Here is an 18,495-nt window from a genome sequence, read left to right on the forward strand (position 1 = left end):
CGTGCTCTTTTCACTGAGCCACGCTGCTTCTGTAGCCACTAGGCCTCGTTGCTTTACTCTGGATAATAATTTTATGCAGCATCAATACAGCTTGTGCTTAGCCCAGAGCTAAGTACTCAGTAAACACTCTTAGTGACTACCCATGTGGTTATGGGATAGTGTGTCCAATTTGGGCCCAGAGAGCTGGTAAGAACAGAGACTATTCCTTTGGATCCCAGCCCTGCAGTAAGGAATTCAAAGATCCTGTCAGCCCCACAATCAGTTAGAGTTCATCCAGTTCCCCCCTCTTTTTACTCCCCGTGGAACCCAGGATCAAAGCAGAAAGTCTCAGCCAGCATTTTCACTGGCTCCAAGTTTTCTTGGTTTGGGATGTCAGCTTAAACTTTCTTTTGATGCTATTCACCAAGACTGTTTATCTCTAAAAGCAAATATTTGAACGGGATTCAGTGCCAGGCCCCCCGAGCCAGTCCTGTGACCCAAGAAGCCCTGAAGGACACCTCCCCAAGTCAGCATCTCCAGGCTCTCACATCCTGCCGAGTGAAGGAGTGGACCCCGCGGGGTCTTCAGTCACATGGTCCGAAGGGACCCAAACAATTACTCTTTCCTCCTTCAAAGACTTACTGAAGGCACATCTCCTCCAAGAGGCCTTCCCTAACTAAGCTCTCCTTTCCTCTTCTCCCACTCCCTTCTGCGTCGCCCCGACTTGCTCCCTTTATTCATCCTCCCTCCCAGCCCCACAGAACTAATGTCCATATCTGTAATTTTATTTATCCCCTCCAGACTGTAACCTCATGGGCAGGAAATGTGTCTGGTTTTTTTTTTATTATACTATACTCTCCCAGGCACTTAGTACAGTTCACCGCACAAAGTAAACCCTCAATAAATATGATTGACAGACTGACTGACTCTCAGAACACAAGCAAGGTGGTCATCCTAAATCTTCCTAATGGCACGGTGGACCTCAGGGAGTGGGATTCTTGGGCTCTGCAGGCTTCTCCCTTATCTGTACTCTGCACCGTGTAAGTGTGCTATGGGCAGGGAACTTGTCTACCGACTCTGCTGTACTGTCCTCTCCCTAGCTCTAGGTACAATGCTCTGCACACAGTGAACGCTCAGCGTGGCTCAGCGGAAAGAGCACGGGCTTGGGAGTCAGAAGGCATGGGTACTAATCCCGGATCCTCCACGTGTCAGCTGTGTGACTTTGAGCAAGTCATTTAACTTCTCTGGGCCTCAGTTCCCTCATCTGTAAAATGGGGATTAAAACTGTGAGCCCCACATGGGACAACCTGATCACCTTGATTCCCCACCCCAGCACTTAGACCAGTGCTTTGCACATAGTAAGCGCTTAACAAATACCATCATAATCATTATTATTAATAAGTACCATTGATTGATTGATTAAAGTGGGACGGGAAAGACTGACAACGTTGCCTGAGCCTCCAGTGGTGCAGCCAACCCCCAGACCTCGGCTCCATCAGGGTAGAGGAGTTCACCTCCTCCCCTTCCAGCATTCCTGGTAGGTCAGTGGAGCTGGACTTCACAGGCATAGCTAAAAAGTGGTCCCAAGGTACAAGTTTAGTAAACAGCTACTCTGGGATAGAGAAGCAGCACGGCCTTGAGGAAAGAGCCCGGGTTTGGGAGTCGGAGTCGTGTTCGGCAGCCGCTGGCCTGCCGCGTCACCTTGGGCAAGTTAGTTATCTTCTCTGTGCCTCAGTTACGTCAAATGTAAAATGGGGATTCAGTCCTACTCCCCCCTAATTAGATTGTGAGCCCAATGTGCAACAGGGACTGTGTCTGGCCTGATTAACTTGAATCTACCCCACCGCTTAGTTCAGTGCTTGACATGTAGTAAGCACTTAGCAAGTACCATAATTATTATCGTTATTATTATTATTATGCAAACCTGGGTCGTGGCTCTGGTCTGCCTCTGTATCCACCGAGGAGACCAATTCTTCAGAGCCGGCTAAAGCGGGCCTGGTTAGTGCTGTTGGTTAGCTGGGTGAAGGAAAACTGGCCAGATTGAAAAACCAGTTGGGAAGATGTGTCCGGCTTTGCAAAGACAGGGACGACGCCTCACGCTGGGATTGAGTAGGGCCGTGTATCTCAACTCTGTAAGACCTTCTGTAGAGAGAGAAGTTAAGAAAAGTCAGTGACTTGGAATGTCTCGTTCCCGTGGCTAAACACAGCCAGGGTCCCGTAACTGATTATTGCGTCTGAGCTTCACTACAATAAAGTTCCAGCTATGAACCAAGTTTATCTTAAGCAAATCACTGAATCTTGCACAGATTGGCACACATTCACGCCGAGAAGCAGAATGGCCTAGTGGAAAGAGCATGGGCCTAGAAGCCAGAGGATCTGGGTTCTAATCCTGACTCTGCCAATTGTTTGCTTGTGACTTTGGGCAAGCCACTTAACTTCTCTGTGCCTCAGTTTCCTCCGTTGTAAAATGGGGACAAAATACCTGTTCTCCCTCCTACTTAAACTTATGAGCTGACTGTGGGACAGAGACTGTACTTGGCCTGATTAACTTGTACCTACCCCAGCTCTTAGAACAGTAAATAATGAATGCCATAAAAAATGCCTAAGGACAAAAAAGAAATAGCCGGTCTGAAGATGAGCAAGCTTAAAAAATATAGAAGGCAGCTAGCCTCGGGGTGGAGAGTTCTCTGAGACTTTTATCCAGTTCCAAGGCCCTCAGTGCTTCATTAAAATGGCATCAAAGTTGACCTCCCAGTGTCGCCTGTTTAATTTTCAAAATAATATTTTCCTTTCAGAAGGCCCTCTGCACATTCTTTCTGCTCCCAGGGAGAGCCAAATTGCTGAAACAGCCCCCTGTTTACAGAATAAATTCCTCGACCCTTTTCTTACGGTGGATAGCAGACAGCCCACTCTTAGGCTCAGAGAATGGGTCAGAAACAAACTGAAAAACTGTCTGAGTAGATGTCAGGAGGACGGTGGGAGACGTCCTGAGGCAGATCCAGGGGCTCCCTGGCTTCCCCCAATCAGCAGTTTTCCATCCGAAGCAGCCTGGGAATCGGAAGGACCTGGGTTCTAATTCCGGCTCCAACACATGTCTGCTGCACAACCTTGGGTGAGTCGCTTCACTTCTCTGGGCCTCAGTTCCCTCATCTGTAAAACGGGGATTAAGACTGTGAACCCCATGGGGGACATGGATTGCGTCCAACCTGATTCGCTTGTATTTATCCCAGCGCTTAGTAAGGTGCCTGGCATATAGTAAGCTCTTAACAGATGCTATTAAAAAACAAAACCAAAAAAACCCCTTGCTTTTCATTAGAAACCCAGAATACATTTTCCTGGCATACAAAGCTCTCCCTCCCTCCCTGGTCTTTCCATTCCCTCAGCTTCTCCCAGGCCTGGTTATGTTTTAGTCTTTTGAGCAGGGAAACGACAAGAAAAAAACACTGCTGATTCAGAACACTGGGTGCTTTGCCTGGCAAAATCCACACTCTTGGTTTGTCAGCTTTTCATCACAGATGCTTCGACTGTTAGGGGCTTCTGCCTTTTCTTACAACAGATTTCTAAATGCATCTCTTTGTCTCAGTTCCTCTACAACTGGTTCGTCGCAGAAACATATATTTAGGACTAGGCTTTCCAAAAGCTGAATCTGAGTTTCTGTTGCAGGAAAAAAAAGCTTCTGAATGAAAACGGCCTTGATTCTACTGGAGGAGAGCGATGTTGCCCCAATCTTAGGGCCTAAGGGGAACCGTATGTCACAGTAGTCAGCGTGTGAGGTTGAGAAATGTCAATTTCACAAGTAATTCTGACCTGTTGTCTGTTTTCCTGCAAATGGAAATTCTGCAATGAAGCAGTGGACTAAGACACTTGGGCTGTTTTGAACGCCCATAAAGCAGCTGACCTGAAAAGGCCCAATTCTCAAAGTCTGCCCTATGCTCTCACCTGCCCGGTGGAGCAGAAGGTCAATACACATACCGAGCCACCCTCTCCGTCCACTGACCTCCTGCAGATTTATCCCGGTTCTGGTGGACCTCGGGGTTAACTGCTTTTCCTTCTGTTTTCTGTCTAGGGTAAGGAACTGACAGAGGGATCCATCTGGCCAGTCCACCTCAAAGAGTGACCTCCAGGTAATTATTTCTAGTGCACCGTCCACATGTTCCCTCCATCCCTGGTCCTGCTTTTGGCTCCTCCTCTGTCGCTCCTGGGAGAGGATGCTGCCGTGAGCTCAAGGTGGGCTGATCCAGGGGCGCTGAAGGTGTCCAGGTTAGGCCCTTGGCCTGTGGGTCCAACTGATTGATTGGGTGTTTGGTTGGTTGAGTAAAGCTTAGGAGCTCAAACATCATTGGAGCTCAGTGGTTCTCCTGGAAATTCCTTTGGTGGTGAAGGCAGAACATCTTGGAATGAGCCAGATTTATGGAAGAGGTACAAAAGAAAGCCTTTAAAGAAAGGCTATAGGGAATGTCGGGACTTTCGGGAAGCCAAAATCCTCTTGAGAGCTTCTGAAGCCCATCTTTTTTTTAAATGGTATTTGTTAAGTGGTTACTATGGGCCAGGTACCGTACTACGCGCCGGGGTAGATACAAGATAATCAGGATGGATACTATCCCTGTCTGACATAGGGCTCACAGTTTTAATCCCCATTTTACAGATGAGATAACTACGACCCAGAGAAGTGAGGTAACTTCCCCAAGGTCACACAGCAGACAAGTGGCGGAGCCGGGATTAGAGCCCAGGTCCTCTAACTCCCAGGCCTGTTCTCTTTCCATTAGGCCACACTACTTCTCACTCGTCTTCCACTTTCCACTCTATCAATCAATCATATCTATTGAGCGATTACTATGTGCAGAGCACTGTACTAAGCACTTGGGAGAGTACAGCAGAATTGGCAGACACATTCCCTGCCCATAAACATTTTTATAATCTAGAGGGGGAGATAGATATTAATATGAATAAAGAAGTAATTTATAATATATAATTCAAAGATCTGTTCACAAGTGCTGTGGGGCTGGTTGAGGGTGGTGGGAGGCGAATATCAAATACTCAAAGGTCATAGATGCTGCAGAAGGGAGAGCAAGCCAAGGAGAAGAGGGATTAATCGGGGAAGGCCCCTTGGAGAAGATGTGATCTTAATAATGCATTGAAGGAGAAGAGAGAAGGGTGGTCTGGTGTATATGGAGGGGGAGGGTGTTCCAGGTCAGGGAGAGAAGAGGACGTGGGAAAGGGATTGGCGGTGAGATAGATGAGATCAGGGCACAGTGAGTAAGCTGGACCTAGAAGAGTGGAGTGTGCAGGCTGGGCTGTAGTAGGAGATCATGAGGTGGGACGGAGTAGGAGATCCGTGAGGTGGGAGGGGGTGAGTTGATTGAGTGTTTTAAAGCCAATGATAAGGAGCTTCTGTTTGATAGGAAGGTGGATCATTAGCTAGGTGACACTTTTCTCTTTCACCCCTTGAGGTTCGGGGCGGTCAGGGAGGTGGCTCAGAGCAACACTACTGGCTGAGAGAACCCTCTTTCTGGACCTATTTTGGAGAAAAGGATCAAAATTATGGAACTGGAAAAATGACTTAGCTTGCCTTTCCCTGGAAGATTGAGAGGGTTTTCATGGATGAATTTCCTGGTTTCAGATGGGAATGGGATTATGCTAAACTAATGTACCCATAAATCATCCAAAGTTGATTTTACTTTGGCGAAAAGTTTAAGGTTGGCCCATGTTCCCACTAATATAGGGTCAGTCGAAACACAGAGAAGCCAGTCCTGTCCTCAGAGTTTCAGTTTTGATCGAGCTGAGTCGTGCTAGCAGAACTAGCCTTGGGGGCCAGGATCATGGCTTCCCCCTCTACTGGATTTTCCCAAATTCACAGTGAACAGTGTTCCACACAGCAGGCACTCAGTAATAATAATAATAATAATAACCATAATAATAAGCATGCAGATGTTGGTATTTATGAAGAGCTGACTGTGTGCTGAGCATGGTGCCAAGCCTTGGGGCCTATTAGAAAAAAACAGATCAGTCCCCGAGTCCCTGTCCCACATAGAAGGGATGGAGAAAGGGCATTTATTTTATCCCCATTTTTTAGATGAGGAAACTGAGGTACCAAGTGGTTCAATCAGTCAACTGTATTTTTTGAGCACTTACTATGTGCAGGGCACTGTACTAAGCACTTGGAGAGTACAAAATAACAGATACATTCCCTGCCCACAACGAACTTACAGTCTAGAGAGGACAGTTCAGTGACTTTCAAAAGGTCACACAGCAAGCCAGAGGAGGGGCCAGGACTAGAACTTGGGTCTCCTGACTCCCAGCGACGCTTCACTAAGCCACACTGTCCATAAATTCTACTATGGATTGAGTTCTGTTTCCCCCTTGGCATATTTTACTGATTCTGTTATTTAGGAGAGGGGTTTTCCAGGCTGTAGAGCAAAGTGGGTGAACTCTACCCTTAAGTTCTTTGATATTCACTCCTCCCTCAGCTCCAACTACACTTATGTACATATCCTTCGGTAATTTATGTTAATGTCTGCTTCCCCCTCTAGTCTGTAAGTTCCTTGTCGAAACCTATTCTAGCATATTATACTCTCCCAAGCACTTAGTACAGTGCTGTGCACACAGTAAGTGCTCAGTAAATGCCATTGATCAGTTGATTGACAGATTGATTGAGTATCAAGTCACCACTGACCCAAACCCACAATTGGGCTGTCTTTGACTCCTCTGTGGTGTGTTCAGATCCGAATACGGAGCTCTCTGGTGGTCTGGGCCTGCTCTGGTTCCACCGACTGTCTCTTAACTCGATCTCACTCCTCCCAGTGTCGGCATCGTGAGCAGAACTGAGTCCAAAAGCCCCTTCCCATTTCTATCCTGGAAATGAACTAAACACCAAGGAAAATGCCAACTAGTGAAAAGAACCTTGGAACGAAGGTTGAAGTTTCTGGGAGAGATCATGGAACCTTCACTCCCTCTCCCCGCACCATCCAGGTTTGCAAACCTCAAACGTCAAGACCCGGGTGGTCCTTTTCCACTAAAAGTAACCATGGAAGTGCTCCCCTTATTTGAAGGAAAGGGAGGAAAATATGATATTTGTTAAGTACTTTTTATGTATCAAGCACTGTTCTAACCACCGGGGTAGATGCAAGTTAATCAGGTAGAACACAGTCCCTGTCCCACATGGGGCTCACAGTCAAGTAGTGAGCAACTGTTCACATTCTTTTCACTGAAAGGATCTTAATGCCCTAGGAAATCTTCCCAGATGTAACCTTTCCTTTCAGACACGGGACTCTTTCCTCTTGGGGCTCAGCACGCTATTTCAGGGGTGTACTGAGGCTCCTGCTGAGCTTGGGTTTTGGGGACAAGGATTGTATCTGACCTGATTATCTTGTATCTACCCCAGTACTTAGTACAACGCTTGGAACATACTAAGTGCTTAACAAATACAAGGATTATCATTACTATCCCCAGAAGAATGCGTGGAACTGGTGCACAGAGGGGCAACCCAGGTGATCAAGAGAGGGAGCGGTGTCTGTATAAAGAGAGACTAACAAGTTTCAAATCTTCAGTCTGGGAAGCCTCTTTCAAATGCCTCCACCTAGCTTTCTTTGGGAAGCAGAAAATTTTGTTTTGCCTTTAAGACCACACTGCATTTTGGAGTTGAGTAATCATTCAACCAGAGTCTTACACATGCTGGATTGTATTGATTTTTGCTTTTAGATCAGTGGTTCCCAGAGGGACATGTTATTTATTCATTAAGCCAAGATGATGTCTGAAAAGGAACCACCACAGTGCAAACCTGTGGTTCTGTCTGATATCTTGAGAAGAGTAGGAATAATGGTATTTATGAAGAGCTTTCTGTGGACAAAGCACGGTACTAAGTGCTTTAAACAAATACACAGGTGAAAATTAGACATGGTCCCTGACCCTCAGGCGGATCCTGGCCTGAGACTATAAGGGAGGAGAGAGGGGACGGAAGACAGACACATCAGAAAGGATGAAACAATAAAAAGAGACCAACAGGTGAAAGACAAGGTCAGTGATCTCGACAAGAGGAGGGCTGGGGCACTGGAGTCGGGGAGCAGAGTTTCAGGCTCCTCATGGCTCAGAATGCAACCATCACAGTCGTGGAAGCTGCCCCAGCCCAGCCTTCCACCTCCTGGAAGACTGGAAGCTGAGAAGGCCGCAGCTCCTCAACCTGCACACTAGAGAAAGACGAGCTGGTGGGACCCGTTGGGGTGGGGGAGGGGTGTGTGTGTGTGTGTGTGTGTGTGAGAAAGAGAGAGAGAGAGAGAGAGAGAGAGAGAGAGAGAGAGAGAGAGAGAAATGAGGGGTAAGAGAGAACTGTCTCCCTCATAACAGGCCCCCACAGTTTGGGATAAGGCGGTTGGCTGAGGGTCCTGCGCTGCCAAGAGCTTTGTGAAGAAACCAGAAGTCACTGCTCCATCCCAAGCAGTAGCTTTACTCCACTTCCATAAGAACAAATGATGTCGTGGCTGGTGGCTCTCAGAGGTGACTGCTTCAGTCAGCAGCACTGACTGAAAAAGGTTCTACGTCTTTTTACCTGGACTCCCAGAACCGGAAATGTGGTCCAGAGCAGCCCTTTGGGTTCCAAGGTGACATCACTGATGGTGAAAGCCCGGCCATCTGAGAGCCCAGAGCAGAGCTGGGCACAGCTTTCCGGTCAGCTGGGCGTCCCTTCTCTGCCCCTCCTGAGGGATCAGCCCAGCTCTTCCCGCTCCACCGGCCGGGAGCAGTCGTCGGTCGAACCGGTTAATGAACTGTATCCACCAAAGTCTGCTGATGTGAAGGATGTTGCTAAGCGACCGAAATGGGGTAAATCTCTCCATCCTGAATTTACGGCTTTCATCTATCTCTAAAATCCTTAGAGGTTGAGGGAACTCTTCTACGATCGTTTTTTTTCCTTGACAGTAATGGAGCTGCGTAGCTCCGGCTTGTCTGGTTCAAACCAGTTCCGTTCATCTGTTGCTGCTGCTCTGCTAATGCAGCTCCAGACCCAATTATTCATTCCCAGAATCACGGTGGCAAGGAGGCCAACACTGGCCTTGAGAGTATCTGGTGCAAACAGACAGAAATCGTTTTATGGGATGCAAAGGGTAATGAATTAACTTAAAGGATGTGAGTGTAACTTCTGCTCCTGATTTGAAAAGATGAATAATGACCTTTGAGAAGTAGGAAGGTTCTATTTAGTCATTTCCGGCAAAGAAGTGAAATCTCATGTGTCATTAAAAAAAAGAAAGGGAAGACACTAAGATGTTAGGGTAAAGATTTAATTCTATTTATCCAGTTCTAATTTCAAGATAAGTTTTGTTCTTACCTTCTTCTGTAGTCATTCCCACCTAATTCTCAAAAATAAAACTTCAAATGAATAATATTCTGAACTTCAAATCTAAATGGGCAAATAGCAGTCAGCCCAGGAATGTCCCCTGTTGGGCGATATATTGTGGGGAGCAAAGGAGAGGGGAGAATGAGGGTGACTCCAGGAGCTGAACTTGGTTGCAAACTGGTCTAGAAGTGGGATGGGACACTGTCTCTCACTCAGCCCATTCAATCTATCACCAAATCCTGTCAGTCCTACCTTCGCAACATCGCTGTAATCCTGTCCATCCAAACTGCTACCATGCTGATCCAATCGCTCAACCTAACCCACCTTGATTACTGCATCTGTCCCTTTGCTGACTGCCCTGCCTCCTGTCTCTCCCCACTCCAGTCCATATTTCACTCTGCTGCCCAGATCAGTTTCCATAAAAAGTTCAGTCCATGTCTCCCCACTCCTCAAGAACCTCCAGTGGTTGCCCATCCACTTCCACATTCAATAAACTCCTTCCCATCGGCTTAAAGCACTCAATCAGCTCTTCCCTTCCTACTCAGTGATCCTCCTCAATGATCTCCTACTTCTCTCCTCTAGCACCAGCTTGCTCACTGGGCCCCAGTCTCATCTATCTCGCCACCACCTCCTTTTCTATGTCCTGCCTCTGCCCTGGAACTCTCTCTCATTCCACTTAGGCCAGGCCACCACTCACTCCACCTTCAAAGCCTTATTAAGATCACATCATCTCTACTCGGATGTCCTCCCATCACGTCAAGCTTAACATTTCTAAAACAGAACTTGTCTTCCCAACCAAACCCTGAACTCCCCCTGCACTTTCCCATCGTTGTAGAAGGCGCCTCCGTTCTTTCTGTCTCACAAGCCCGTAACCTTGGCGTTTTCCTTGACTTTTCTCTCTCATTCAACCCATCAGTAAAATCCTGTCAGTTACACCTTCACAACATTGCTAAAATCCACCCTTTCCTCTCCATCCAAATTGCTACCATATTAACCCAGGCAATTATCTTATCCTGCCTTAATTACTGCATCAGCCTCCTTGTTGATATCCTGTCTCTCCCCATTCTGGTCCACACTTCACTATACTGCCCAGATCATTTGCCTACAGAAATTTTAGACCATGTTTCCCTGCTCCTCAAGAAATTCCAGTGGTTGCCCATCCACCTCTGCATCAAACAAAAACTCCTCACTTAGGGCTTCAAACCACTCAATCAACTTGTCCCCTCCTACCTCACCTCATTAATCTCCTACTACAACCCAGCCCGCACCCTTCACCCCTCTAATGCTAACTTTCTCACTGCACTTCCATCTCTTCTATCTCGCCACCAACCTCTTGCCCACATTCTCCCCCTGGCCTGGAAAGCCCTCCTTCCTCATTTCCAACAGACAATAACTCTCCCCGCCTTCAAAGCCCTATGGAAGGCATGCCTTCTCCAAGAAGCCTTCCCTTACCAAGCCCTCCTATCCTTTTCTCCCATTCCCTTCTGTGTTGCCCTGACTTTCTCCCTTTATTCATTCCCCCCTTCCAGCCCCACAGCACTTATGTGCATATCTGTAATTTATTTATATATATTAAATGTCTTTCTCCCCCTCTAGACTGTAAGCTCGTTATGGGCAGGGAATGTATCTGCTTATTGTTATGTTGCACTCTCCCAAGCACTCAGAACAGTGCTCTGCACACAGTAAGTGCTCAATAAATGATGAATGAATTAATGAATCTCCTCCAAAAGGTTCTCGATTAAGCCTTCTTTTTCCCAACTCCTCCCCTCTGCATCATCTATGCACTTGGTTCTGTGACCTATGGTCATTTAGTATGCACCCCACCCTTAGCCCCACAGCACTTATGTACATCTCTCTAAATTGTATATTTATATTAACATTTGTCTCCCCTCTAGGTATTTTGGGCAGGGAACATGTCTACCAACTCTTGCACTGTACTCTCCCAAGCAATTTGAACAGTGCTCTGCATACGATAAGCACTTAATAAATACCACTGATTGATCTGTCATCTCTGGTTAATGATGTTTTCAGTCGATCGATCTAAGGTATTTACTGTGCATAGTGATTGTGAAAAGAGCACTGTACTAAATGCTTGGGAGAGTACAATAGAGTTAGTAGACACAATCCCAACCCTCAAGGAGTTTACAATTTAGTGGGGAAATCAGTCACTAAAATAAGTTACATGTAGGAAGAAGAAGGAAAAGGAGTTATTTTTATGATTAGGGCTTAAATAGTAGAGTTCTTAAAGCTGTGTCTACCAATTCTATCCTGTTATATTCTCCCAAGTGCTTATAGTATTCAGTAAGTACTTACTATGTGCAGAATACTGTACTGAATGCTTGGAAAGAATATACAGCATTCAGGAGGTTCAGTGCTCCACAGTAGGCATTCAGTAAATAGTACTGATTGATTGATTGATCAGATTAATTTCCTCCAAGAATTGAGAGGATTGTATATACTCTTTTGTAGATCCAAAACTGTCATCAACAATTAGAATTCAGTTGGTGAGGATACAGTTGTTTTCTACAGCAGGTGTGCCTGATTTCAGGTTTTCTTTGTTTCTTACTAAACTGCTTTAATCTATCTTACTAATAATCCAATGTTCAGTCGAACGATCGATGGTATATATTGAGTGCTAACTGTGTACAGAGCACTGTGTTAGGTGGTCGGTAGAGTACAAGAGAGTATATTCCTGCTCTCAGGGAGTTTACAATCTAAGCAGCAGGGTACAGAGCATGGGTCTAGAAGTCAAAAGGTCATGGGTCCCAGCTCTGGCATTTGTCTGCTGTGTGACCTTGTGCAAGTCATTTTACTTCTCTGGGCCTCAGTTATCTCATCTGTAAAATGGGAATTGAGACTATGAGCCTCACATGGGACAGGACCTGTGACCAACCTGATTTTCTTGCATCCACCCCAGTATTTAGTTCAGTGCTTGGCACATAGTAAGTGCTTAACAAATACCACAATTATTATTATTGTTATTATTATTATTGCTGTGCACAGAATACCGTACTAAGCACTTAGGACAGTACAATACTGTTGGTAGATATGACCCCTGCCCTCAAAGAGTTTACAATCTAGTGGAGGTGACAGACCTTACAATAAATTAACACTAGGGGAAACAACAGAGGATAAGATTATGTGCATAAGTGCTATGGAGCAAGTAGGGCCGGGATGAGTCTCTTAAAGCGTTGGAGAGTATGGACCCAAATGCATAAGTGAAACAAAAAGGAAGGAGGGAGAATAGGGTGGGTGGATGAGAGGCTAGTCAGAGAAGGCTTCCTGGAGGAGAGGTGATTTTAGTAGGGATTTGAAGATGGGGAGAGTGGTGGTCTGATGTGTATGAAGGGGTAAAGGGTGAGCAAGAGGCCAGTGGCTAGAGAGATGAGAACACAGCACAATGAGTAGGTTGGCTTGAATGAATGTGAGGAATGAATGTGAGGTGGGGAGTAGTGGAAGAGGAGTTAAAATAAATATGGGAGAGAGAGCTGGTCGAGAGATTTAAAGCCGATGGAGAAGAGTTTCTGTCGGATGCACAGATTGGAGGTTTCTGAGGAGTGGGAAGAGCAATTACAAAAAGTCACTTTTGGGGAAAATGATCTGGGCAGTAGAGTGAGATATGGCCTGGAGAGGAGAGAGGCTGGAGGCAGGAAGGTCAACAAGGCTGATGCAGTAATTGAGACAAGATAGCTAACAGTGATCCTGGGAAAATGGCTCTGCAGGGCAAAAAGACGAGGAGATTTTCAATCTGTCTCTAAAGTGCAATTTTGCCCGCCCCCTCTCCCATAGTGGGCGGAAGGAAGGGCAAGTGTCAGGGGCCCGTTTAACTAGCTAGTCACCAGTCCAAGTTGCCCAGGGCACACTTACTGCTGCCTTCTTTTCCGGACCCCAGAGCCCTGTGTCTGTGCTGTGTTGGAGGCTTCCCAGTTTTAATGGCCCGAGGAGACCCCCGGGGTTGGGTGGCCACCCAATCCAGGGTGGAAGGGAAGAAGGGAGGGAAGGGGTTCTGGATCTGGGGAGACAGCAGCTGTAGGCTTCCTGGCCTTCAGAGCTGGGTAAATCTCTCTCAGAACTTAGTAGGGGGACCGGAGTGGAGTTGGGGAGGGAGGCTGGGCGGGGGGGGGAATTCCAGCCTCGGAAAAGCCCGGCAATGAGTCACTGGAGTGGAGCAAAGGGGCTGTCGGTCAAACCTCTGGGCTTGGCTGCTCTCGGAAACCAGGGTTGCTTCCCCAAGATACCGGCTCGGGCACCAGGAGTACATCCTGCCCTGCTACTGTGGCTACCACTGCCGCTGCCACTGCTGGAGGGAAGACAGCAGTGACACTGCGTGGACTCCACGGGGGCAGCCGAAGGAGGCGCAGGCCAAGCCAGAGGCTCCGCAAGCCCCTGCCCGGTGACCCTTCTAGGGATAAGGCAGAAGGGCAAGAGAGGCAGTTTTACTCTATTTTGTTCTCAAAACACCTGAAAATCAGTTTTTAAAACTGAATTAGGGTATTTATTGAGCACTGTTCTAAACCCTGGGGTAGATATCAGTTAATCAAGTTGGCCTGTACTACTTAGGGCTCACAGTCTAAGTAGGGGGAGAACAAGCATGAATCCCCAATTTACAGATGAGGAAACTGAGGCTCAGAGAAGTGAAGTGACATGCCCAAGATGACAAAAGGGGCAGGTGGAAGGGTTAGAACCCAGGACCTCTGACTCCTAGGCCTGTGGTGTATCCATTTGGCCACGCTGCTTCCAACAATTAAGCCCATTCTCCCATTTGCCCACCTTTTTTTTCCCAATGGTTTTTGTTAGGTGCTTACTATGTGCCAGGCACTGTGCTAAGTGTTGGCATAGTTACAAGTTAATCAGGTTGGACACAGTCCCTGTCCCACACAAGGCTCACATTCTTAGTCCCTATTTTACAGATGAGGTAACTGAGGCCCAGAGAAGTGAATTGACTTGCCCGGGTCACATGGCAGACAAGTGTCAGAGCCGGAATTAGAACCCAGGTCCTGCTGACTTCCAGGTCTGTGCTCTGTTCACTAGGCCACGCTGCTTCTTTCAGGGCCAGATTTGCCGTGGCCTTATCTTCAGCCCCACTGAGGCCAGAAAGTTGGCCCAGTTTACCCTGTCCTGCCAGGCTGTAGACCCACTCAGCCCGGGGATCCATCGGGAAAGGGGATCCATCAGGAATTCGACTGACAAATGTATGGAGCTGTTTCTGCCACCCCAGAGCTGGCCTAGGGTTGTGGTGGCTTCAGGAGTGGGGGCCAAGTCCCCTGGGCTCAGAAGGGGGAGGGAGACGGGGAACGATGCTCCTGGGAATTTTCCCTCGGCCGGCCCGGGGCACCCCATAAACACCTCCTTTGGGAGGCCTTCCCTGATTTATCCATCTTGTTCTTGCCAACCGCCCCTGCAGCACTTCTGCATCACTTAAAGCTCTTGGATCATCACAAGACTGTGACCTCCCTCAAGGGATAGGGTGTGTGTCTAATTCCCACGTGTATTCTTTCCCAGTGTTTAGTATGGTGCTCTGTACACAGTAAGCACTTAAATATAATTACTGCTATTATTACTACAGCTGCCCCACACGTACATGCAAGTGCAGCTTTCCTCCAATTCGTTCCACTTGTGCATATATCTCCTGTCAGGCATCAGTCATCAGACCGGTCCTCAAGTCATCATCAGTCCGGGGCCTCCACGTCTCAGGACTGGGACTGGGGCAGAGGCCGCAACCTCAAAAATTGCACAAATGGAGGCTCAGCCCCTCCGGAGGTGGGGAGGAAGATAGAGGGGAAGATAACCAAAGTCTCCATCTCCCCATCTTCAAAGCCCTTCTTAAAAATCATAGCTCCTCCAGTAAGGCTTCCCTTATAAATCTTTCATCTTCCCACCATATTGTCCCTCCCTTCTGCATCACCTATTCATTTAGGTCTGTACCCACTAAGCATTTTAGTACTCACCCCAGCCCCACAGTACTTAAGTCTATATTCTTCTACTCTGTTGCTTCCCCTATCTGCAATTTATTTTAACGGCTCTCTCCTCCATAAGATCCTCGAGAGTGGGGAGTGAGTCTCCCACCAGTATTATACTCTCCCAAGGGTTTAGTACAGTGCTCTGCACAGAGTAAGGACTTGGTAAATGCCACTGATTGGTTGATTGCCAGAAGTAACAGCATCCCAAAGTGAATCTCTAGCAGCAATCTTGTCTCTACGAATCTTTTTTATCATTGTCAATTTTTCCCATTAAAATTTCAATGTCAAAATATTTCTGAATTTTCACATCATATTTTTAGTTAGGTGTAAGTTGAAACATTTGTGCAGTGTGGTATTTCTAGGCAGTAGTTATCAGATTATACAACTATGCCAAAATGAAAAACCTTGAAGGGGGTACAGGGTTCCCCCGTGATACAGCCATGATGTGTTCCTTGAAAATGTGGGTTCATCGTGAATAGCGGTATCATGGGCTGGTTTTCCCATAGACTTATATGAAATTAGTTAGGATCTGTTGCAGAACCAGCTGCAACTTGATAACCAGGCCCTTTAGGTAAGTAGAAATTCTACCTAACATCCCTCTACAGCCTCCTATCCCCTCATTCACTCCCCTGAAGGTGCTTTTCTCCACACCTTCCCCTGAACCCTGAGCCCCAAATTTAGCCCCTCTGTTTTCTCCTCACCCCCTCAGATTTTGAGGGGACTTTGTTCATAGCAAAGAGAAGCAGCGTGGCCTAATAGCGTGGCTTAGTGATTAGGGCATGGGCCTGGGAGTCAGAACGACCTGGGTTCTAATCCCGACTCTACCATATGTCTGCTGTGTGATGTTGGGCAAGTCACTTAACTTCTCTGGACCTCAGTTACCTCATCTGTAAAATGGGGATTAAGAGTGTGAGCTCCATGTGGGACAGAGACTCTGTCTAACCTGATTAACTTGTATCTAACCCCATGCTTAGAACAATGCTAGACACATAGTAAGCACTTAACAAGTACCACAATTATTATTAGTAGTAGTAGTAGAAAGAGTACAGGCTTGGGAGTCAGAGGATCTGGGTTTTAATCTTGGCTTACCGCATGTCTTTGGAGAAGTCACTTCACTTCTCTGGGGAAGCAGCGTGGCTCAGTGGAAAGAGCCTGGGCTTCGGAGTCAGAGGTCATGGGTTCAACTCCCAGCTCTGCCACTTGTCAGCTGTGTGACTGTGGGCAAGTCACTTAACTTCTCTGTGCCTCAGTTACCTCATCTGTAAAATGGGGATTAACTGTGAGCCTCACATGGGACAACCTGATTACCCTGTATCTACCCCAGTGCTTAGGACAGTGCTCTGCACATAGTAAGCGCTTAACAAATACCAACATTATTATCATTATTATTATTCTCTTTGCCTCTGTTTCCTCCTCCGTAAAATGGGGATTCAATGCCTGTCCTCCCTCCTACTTAGACTCTGAGCCCAATGTTGGGCAGGAACTGTTTCTGGCCTGATTAACTTGTATTTATCCCAGTGCTCAGAATAGTGCTTGACACATTAGTAAGTACCTAATACAGTAATAATAATTAAGTCACGTTGAAGCCCAGAGAGGGTAGGTGACTTGGTCAGCATCACAAAGCAAGCAAACCATAATTCAGTTTCCTCGTCTGTAAAGTGAGGATTAAATATTTGTTCTCCCTCTTCTTTAGACTGTGAGCCCCATATGGGCAGAGATTATGATCGCTTTGTCTCCACCTCAGAGCTGGGTATAAAGTAGGTATTTAACAAATATCACAATTATTATTATTATAACAAAAGCTGTTATTTCCGGGAAGTCACCCCACCCATCAATCAATCAATGTTTTTTATTGAGCGCTTACTGTGTGCAGAGCACTGTACTAAGCATTTGGGAGACTACGCTATAACAGAGTTGGCAGATGCATTCCGCCCACAATGAGTTTACAGTCTAGACTCTGTCCCTCCCTACCCCTCGCCTTCCCCCTTGTTCCTCCCCACCCCTTCCCACCTGGCAGCCCCAGCAGGGAGGAGCTAGGGTGGGGGGAAAGGAAGGGGAGGAGAGGAGGAGGATGATGGCATTGGCAGACATGCCCACAGCTACAGCTGTGACCTCCACTCACCCCAGTGTGTCTCCACCCCCATGCCCACTGCTGGCTCCAGAGTTGCAAGGGGCTGTTGGGGTGCAGGCCTGGTCAGGGCACCATCACAAGGAGAGAGAGTCAGTCCTAAATTCGGTGCCTGTCATGGGCGGGGGGGCAGTGGTAACGTGTTCAATCTGCTACATGTAACACCAGGGAAGGGTACCAGGGAGCGGACAGGCTGAGGTAGGGCAAAGGGAGAGGAGGGCAGGTCTGAGTTTAGGGTCGGTGAGGCAGAAAGGTGCTCCAGACAGGGGTGAGCAGCAAGGAGCGGGGACACAAAGGAGTTCCTTGCAGGGATTGACTGTAACACCGGAGTCTGAGGTAGGTCAGCAGACAGTTCTGCAGGTGGCACCAAACTGGACATATTGTCGGGGGGAATTCAGAACCTCTGGGACATATTCATCTTTGATCCTTTGCAATCCCACCAGATTAAGCCTGGCATCGAATAAATGTCTGAGTTTGTAATATACTGAATTAAAGGTAGCAATATTGTACACTGTATATATCATTATCAATAGTATGATCATGTATGCAGAGCATGGTATTAGGAGATAGCAATATGTGTAGTTATAGCTATATTTCGGGGGGAGAGAGAGAGAGAAAGTGCTTTCCCTTTGGTTATATACATACTAAATTAGACTTGGGGGAAGGAAAGCACCTCACAGGGTTGATTTAAGTAGCTTTAACTTTAGTCTTTGGAGGTTGACCATATTTGTTCAATTTCTAAAGCATGATCATACCAAACTAATAATAATACCTGTTAAATCCTTACTATATGGCAGACATTGTTCTATACGCCGGGATAGATAGAAAATAATCAGGTTGGACACTGTTCCCATAGCTTATCGGGCTCATATTCTAAGTGAGAGTGGGAACAGATCTTGAATTTCCATTTTACAGATGAGGAAATTGATGCAGAGAGAAATTAAGTAACTTACCCAAGGGCACACAGCAGGCAAATGGCGGAGCCGGATTAAGAATCCAGGTCCTCTGACTCGCAGGTCCAGGTCCCAGGACAAGGTTCTTTCCATTAGGCTACAGTGCTAGGCTTAGACAAAGCCTCGGGGCCTTCCATCTTTCAGGTAACT

General features: G+C 47.0%; 1 protein-coding gene across 2 annotated transcripts in view; it reads left to right on the forward strand.

The window, feature by feature from the left end:
* The first annotated feature begins 4,041 nt into the window (after window positions 1–4,041).
* The window catches only part of PAG1 (phosphoprotein membrane anchor with glycosphingolipid microdomains 1), a 55,915-nt gene continuing 41,461 nt past the window's right edge, over window positions 4,042–18,495 (forward strand). Inside the window, exons 1-2 of one of the 2 annotated variants that reach the window (XM_029069569.2) lie at window positions 4,046–4,103; window positions 8,320–8,793. The gene's annotated coding sequence lies outside the window, so the exon portion shown is untranslated. Of the gene's footprint in view, window positions 4,104–8,319; window positions 8,794–18,495 lie in introns of both variants that reach the window. The other variant, XM_029069568.2, reaches the window with a different exon arrangement.

The sequence above is a fragment of the Ornithorhynchus anatinus genome, chromosome 7, assembly GCF_004115215.2.
Source record: "Ornithorhynchus anatinus isolate Pmale09 chromosome 7, mOrnAna1.pri.v4, whole genome shotgun sequence".
Lineage (NCBI taxonomy): Eukaryota > Metazoa > Chordata > Mammalia > Monotremata > Ornithorhynchidae > Ornithorhynchus > Ornithorhynchus anatinus.